General features: G+C 40.4%; 1 pseudogene; it reads right to left on the bottom strand.

Moving 5' to 3' along the window:
- Positions 1–4,752: 4,752 nt before the first annotated feature.
- Positions 4,753–5,718, bottom strand: LOC142835535 (AN1-type zinc finger protein 6 pseudogene; annotated as a pseudogene).
- Positions 5,719–7,229: the final 1,511 nt, after the last annotated feature.

Genomic DNA, 7,229 nt, shown 5'->3' with positions numbered 1-7,229 from the left:
AACGCTGGTGGTGTTAACAGTAGTTTTTTCAGATGACCGGCGATTGTCACCTCTTTCACTAACGCTGGTGGTGTTAACAGTAGTCTCCTCAGAAGACTGACGATTGTCACCTCTTTCACTAACGCTGCTGGTGTTAACAGCAGTCTCCTCAGAAGACTGACGATTGTCACCTCTTTCACTAACGCTGGTGGTGTTAACAGTAGTCTCCTCAGAAGACTGACGATTGTCACCTCTTTCACTAACGCTGCTGGTGTTAACAGTAGTCTCCTCAGAAGACTGACGATTGTCACCTGTTTCACTAACATGAGAAGTTGATGTGGCATTGGCATGGGCAGGAGGCTGGGGCACGATGTCATGCATATTGGATGGAGGAAGGAAATCTTCTCCCTTCTTTGTTTCAACCTTTAAGGAAATTTTGAGATGTTAGATTTCATTGAAAATTTCACTTATTTTTTGTTCATTTTAGAACTTATCTGATAATGTCAGGGTCTTGATTTAGAGTCCCCAAATGTTTGTTTTCTCAGGCTAATTTTATCACTATAACCGCTGATATCCTGAAACTTTTGCTTCCATTGGTTTAGTCAAAGGCCCAGAGTTTGAGAATCTTAAAAGGGGACCTATTCAGCTTTATGCCTTCTTTTCTGCTGTTCTTTGCTACCTCTCTATAATGGAAAGATGAAAAAAAAAGACACAATGTGTCCTCTCCTGTCTTTATGACAAGGATTTTACATTCCATCCAGATTAAGAGAATGTGACAATCGGGGGCTTTGGAAACAAAAAGAACCTCGCTCTTCTGCACCACACTACTGCTTTCCCCATGGCTTTCACAATTGCCCATTAGGTTCCTGGGATAACAGAATAGGGAGGGTGACTTTTGAAATGCATGAATAAAGTGTGCCACTTCCCACAGTGGATGGAAACTATGGGGCTGAAGGAAGGGTTCTGGGAGAGGCCATCCAAACTCTTACTCCTTAGCTATGACTGTTTTTATATATGGCTGATGAATGCAATGGACTGTTTCAGCATCTCTGTGGTGGCTTGAATGAGAACAGACTCATGTACCAGGTTTGAGGAGGATTTGTGCTACTTATGTGAAAACGTTCCAAAGCTTACCCAACATGATCAAACAATGTCACACGGAGATGGTAAACAAAATAGCTTGAGAAGCATTGTTTGTAAAGGAAAACATATGAGGAAGTAACATACTACATGTGTGTCCAAACTGCTCAAGGGCATCACGTGAAAATGTTCAGTTCATTGGTTTCCTTGAGAATGATGAGCGTGAACACATCAAAGCTAGAGATTTGTGAGCCTTAGACACACTTTCACACGCCATATGTTTCACTCATTGCTTCATCATTAACTAAATATGCTTAAGCCAGTTGTAAAAAGGAAATGAAAGGGCCACATGGTACAAGTATAGTTTTCCAGGACACATGTCACATGGAAATTAGAAACACTGAAGATGACTGAGAAGACCCTGAAAATATTTTCCTTATATGTTAGTTACACAACATGAGTGCCAATGAATATATAGACACCATTTATTATCTGAATAATCAATATTGTATCATCCTAAAAATTACTATTGGAGTGTGTGTTTGCTTGTGTGCTTGAATTAATATGCCTGTTTGTGCTATGCTAGTGCGTGTGTGTATACGTACATGCATACATGTGTGTGCGCACATGTGTGTGTGTGTGTGTGTGTGTGTGTGTGTGTGTGTGAAGGGCAGAGGATAACCTTCAGGAAACGGCTCTCTGCTTTCGCTGGGTGAGACAGGGTCTCGCAATGTTTCTGTGCCTCTGTGTGTTCCAGTCTGGCTGGTTTGTAGGTTTCAGAGCTATTCTACTCTCTCAGCCTCCAATCTGGATTTAGGGGTGTTGAGATTACACATGTGAGACACTTGTTGTTTGTTGTGTTATCTGGGATGGAACTCCTATCAATAGGATTGCAATGTAAGGGCTCTGATCTGCTGGCATATGTGTGTGTGTGTTCTAGCTTTTTAATGAAAAGAAGTGTTTGCGAGAGAGAGGAGAGAAAAACAGATAGAGGTAGAGATTGGTTTTTATCAGTTCAGAATGAAGATGGAGAAAAACTCATTGTGATGTGAGCTTTTTCTTTCTCCTGAGCTAAGCATCATCTTTGTGCCTTTGAAGCCTGTGTCATTTATCAGCGTGTCTGACTGTAGCTCTTCATGAAGACTTCTGCTTAGTATTCTGTTAGCATGGGGAACTGACATTATCTAGATCAGGTGGTGACTTTATACTCATTACACTGCAATCACCAGGTAATGGGTTCTGGAAAACTCATGTGTTAATATCATTTTATGCAAATCTAACATCATAAAAGTGATGCCTCTTTTTATTTCAATCACATCTTTGAAGGATAGAAACAACTGCCCTTTCACTTTATTTGCCTCAAGAATATGCTAAGATCTCATTTATATTAGTGATATTGTGGTTTGTATATTGTGGTTTGTATTCTAATCCTTTGCATATCCAAGATGTTGGTCCCTTCACACCAAGGGGAACACTCCATGGCCGCCACACTCATCACATTACCATTTACTTTCTGTATCAAACTAAAATTTCGACATTAGTCTAAAATTTGCATTTGTATTAATCATGTCAATTTATATGCTAATGATTTTTCACTGAAATCTTGGAAGATGTCTGGCAACTGAATGTCTGTTTATTAAAATCACTTGAGATCTGTCTCCCTGCTAAGACCTCCCTTGACCAATGACTTACTTTGATCATACATAATAGCTAATATTAACTCAGAAACCAAGTTGGATTAGGCTTAAAAGAAAGAACATTTGAGTTTGGTTCTGACAATATTAAAATTACAGTTACTAATGGTTTTATTAAGTGTCATAATTATGTCAAGTCTGCCCCTGTCTCTCCTAATGCTGAATTTAGATGGGTCAAGGTAACTAGCTAGTTGTTAGCCATTTGTAATGTTAAGTAGGGGATACAAACAGAGCGAGCTCTTCTGCTTGTTTTTACCTTCTGAAGGGTTAAAACACAAAAGAAAATTGTCCATTTCCTTTACATTTTCCACTTTTCTCAAATACAGATTTTTGAAATATGACCTGATAATTCTCTGGATTTCCTCAGTGTCTGATGTTATGTCCCCCTTTTCATTTCTGATTTTGTTAATATGGATTTTGTCTCTCTTTTTCTTGATTAGTTTGAATAAGGGTTTGTCTATCTTGCTGATTTTCTCAAAAACCCATTTCTTTGTCCCATTGACTCTTTGTTTCATTTACTTTGTTTCTATTTTATTGATTTTAGTCCTCAAATTGATAATTTCCTGGTATCTACTCCTCCTGGGTGGGACTCCTTTTTTTGTTCTAGAGCTTTCAGGTGTGCTGTTAAAATGCTAGTGTGAGATTTCTCCAGGTTCTTTATGTAGGCACTTAGTGCTATGAATTTTCCTGTTAGTACTGCTTTCAAAGTATCCCAAAGAATTGGGTATGTCATGCATTCATTTTCATTAAATTCTAGGAAGGCTTCCTTTATTTTTCCTTGATCTAGGGGTAATTCTGTTGAGAATTGTTCAGTTTCCATGAATACGTGGAATTTTTGCAATTAGTGTTGTTGAATTCTAACTTTAACCCATAGGTGATCCAATAAGACACGGGGTTATTTCCACATTTTTTAATCTGTTGAGATTTGCTTTGTGATCAAATATGAGGTCGATTATAGAAAAAAAACCTGCAAAAACAACTGACCCAAGGTTGTGGGAGCTCACTGGCTCCTGACTGACAACTAGGGAACTGGCACAGGACCAAACTAGGCCCTCTGAATGTGGGTGACAGTCATATGGTTTGGTCAGTTTTGTTAGTCCACTGGCAGTGGGTCCAGTATTTATTTACCCCTAGTGTGTGAACTGGCTTTTTGGAACCCATTCTCTATGGAGGGATACTCTGCTCAACCTAGATACAGGGAGGATAGCCTTAGTCCTGCCTCAAGGGATATGACAGACTTTGTTGACTCCCCGTGGGAGACCTCATCCTCTGTGAGGAATGAATGGGGAGTGGGATAGTGTGGAGTGGGGTGGTGGGGAGTTGGGAGAGCAGGCAGAAGGGAGGGAGAGGGAATTGGGATTGGTATGTAAAATAAAAAAGATTGTCTTAAAGAATAAAAGAAAAAGTAAAATAAATAAATAAAAAACAAAGAAGGCTATTACTTTTATGGTTGCTGTGACAAAATATCTGACAGAGATTATTTAAGCAAGGGAGAAAGGCTCATGGCTACAGGGAACTACTGTTTGCCTTCCCTGCTCTAACTGACTGACTTTCCCTGCAGCAGTTGAAGTAGGGAAAGCCAACAGGGAAGCTTTGTCTGTGGCAATGGTCTATTGCTTCTCACATGCTGGTAGACAGGGAAGGAGACAACTCAGAACTGATTCCAGAAGTAGTGATAACCATTAAGACCCACCACAGACAACCTTCTGCTAACCAGACCAAATCCCATCCCGAAGGTTAACCAATCTCCTAAATTGTAACAAAGTATTCAAACACATGATATCCCTTCTCTCCCTGTCACGCTTTTTCTCTTGTTTGGTGGTGGTGGTGGTGGTGCGTGCGGGTGGTGCTGGTGGTGTGTGTGAGTGCTACAAAATTTCAGTCCAAGTGTAAACCAGAGAGCCAGTGTGATAGCTAAATGGATGAAGGCACTTGCCAGCATGACTGACAACTTGAATTTGATACCTGAGCCTGAAATGAGAAAACTTACTCCTATATGTTCAGAGTCATTTTCAAAACAAAAACAAAAATCTATTCTTCTGATGACATGCATGATTCAAAGGTCTATGCAAGATACGGTGCTCTACATTCCCAAGGACTAGGAAAAAAACCTCAAGTCAATTTTTAGTTTGCAGATGGTCAAAGGGTTTTGTATTCCAGCAGGAGCTCAAATCTTCTGGATCTTTTCACCAACAACTACTGGATTTTCTTTTCTGTTTTTTTCAGCAGCATCAGCTTTGTAATTGTAAGAGCAATTGTGCACATCTGAGTAGCGGTGCACACCACAGTAAACATTTCCACACCGGCATTCAAACCCAGTAAGTCCCACTTTCTTGAAACACATGAAACAGCGATTCTTTTTTTGTTTTGGTTTTTCAAGAGACTTGCTTTGCTCTTCAGATGGCTGCTGCGTTGTATCTGATAATGGAGGATCACATTCAAGAGGAACAAGGCCCTCTGCTCTGGGTCCTTGCAGGTCTTCTGTCTCGGATACTGCTTTGTCCACAGATGTACTGTCCACTTGGGAAGGTGCTACAGATTCTGATAAAAGTGACTGATTTGATACAGGGCCTGGTTGCAGAGATGAAGACGTAGACTCTAGTGCTGACTGAGCGTCTGGGACACTGCCGTCTGTGCACTGTACTGGTAACGATTCAGACAGACTGCTGACAGAAGAATTCTACCACTGCTACTGTTCTGTCTTTGAAGGTGTTCTTTATAGCATACTGAACACATGCCATTTGTACGAGGGTTGCCATAAAATCCGCAGCCAGTGGAGCAAAGCATAGGTGCTTGGCTGTGATTAGTTTCTTGAGCCATGTTCTTCTGTTGTACCCCTGGCGGGCGGCCCTCTCCACCGGACGCGCTGCCGCCGCCTCTCGCCACCGCCACCGACTGAGGACAGGTGAGGCCGCCGAACCCCCACTCGCTCTGGCCAGCCACCACCGCCGCCACCGCTGGCCCTCTGTCCGCTGTTTATTAAACTTTTCTGTTTGGCTGCTCGGCCTGTGATGCGGCCTCCGGGAAGCGCCCGCGATTGGTTCGCGACGCGCGCTGACCAGGAAATGAACTCTTGATTTGGGGTGCATAATATCAAAACTACTTTATTCCTTACTAGCTAGATTGAGAAAATCATGAATTGAGAAATTTGGCCTTTTCCTGTGATTGAGACTAAACTTAACTCACTATATTTTAAACTTTCTGAATCTTATTTGAGATGATTATTACTTTTAATAGCCCCCCTTTCATCAGTGTTTCTCTTCTATGTTTGGGAGGCAAAATTTATATTATTTTCAACTTATAAATTTCTTATAAATATACGCTCACTTACTAGTGTCCTCCATATCATAGTATCTGTGAAACTGCTTTATAGAAACCCATTTTTCTGCTGAGTCCCATTCAAAAGTCATTAATATTCAACTTCTGATTCACACAACACTTACTCTAAGGCTAAGGTTACAAACTAAGCTAAGGCTAGGTTACTTACTCTAACTCTAAGGTTACAAACAGGATTCCTAACCTCCAGCAGCTCACAGTGATGAGGTCACTTTACTATGAACACATAAATGCTAAGTATAACCCTAAGATATTTTAAATAGGTGAACATGATACAAAGAATCAGAGTGTATATTATTGTCAAATACAGAGCAAATATCCAGAAACCAAAGTATTACTATATGGTAATTGAATCTTTGCATCTACAATTGCTGGCTAATTGGGGAAAAATACTTACCGTGTACCTGGAGGAAGAGTTGTCAATATCCTCCTAGTGGAATCAAATAGAAAACAGACTGTAATCCCTTCATAATGAAAACTTGGTTGAACAGATTACAAATAGCTAAATTTCCAAAATTTCTTGCTAATGTAAACACAGAAGAAAAGAGACAAACAAAGGAGATGCTTTTATCTGTGATCCTGAAATAGGAATATCCAAGGGAAGAGAAAACCTACCTGCAATTATGCTGAGAGAAAAGGCACCTGGGTGATGCCTGGACCACTACAATAACCGGACCCTCTAAAATGTATTCAGATGTATCACCACAGTTGTTTTTAAAATCAGTCTAATGTGTATCTATTTCTGCAAACCATCCTTGATCAAGCACCAGGCATCTTCTAATATATGAGAACTGCACTCAATCTTCCACTCCCTGTGTTTCCAGTTCATTCTCCTATTGGGCCACCGCTATCTGCAAGGACTTACTGCTCACTGGAATTTATAGAAAGGATGGTTCACTGATACCAAACACTTTTCTCTGACCAAATTTCCATATAAAACTGTGATAGGTAGAGTACTGCTGCATTTTAACAAAATTCATAAGGGAACAAATTTCACAAAGGAGAATTTTACCTTAATAGCAGAGGCGGTGGCCGTGTCCTCTGTTGTAACATGAGGGTTTTCAGAGAGCCTTTAGAGTAAAAACATGCAGTGAGGGGTGAGTTTGGTCCTTAGAGCATCTCTCTTGAAAGATTTGTTAT

The sequence above is a fragment of the Microtus pennsylvanicus genome, chromosome 15 (genome assembly GCF_037038515.1).
Source record: "Microtus pennsylvanicus isolate mMicPen1 chromosome 15, mMicPen1.hap1, whole genome shotgun sequence".
NCBI classification, from domain to species: domain Eukaryota; kingdom Metazoa; phylum Chordata; class Mammalia; order Rodentia; family Cricetidae; genus Microtus; species Microtus pennsylvanicus.
The sequence above is the reverse complement of the archived record's forward strand: the minus strand, read 5'-3'. Positions and strand labels throughout refer to the sequence as shown.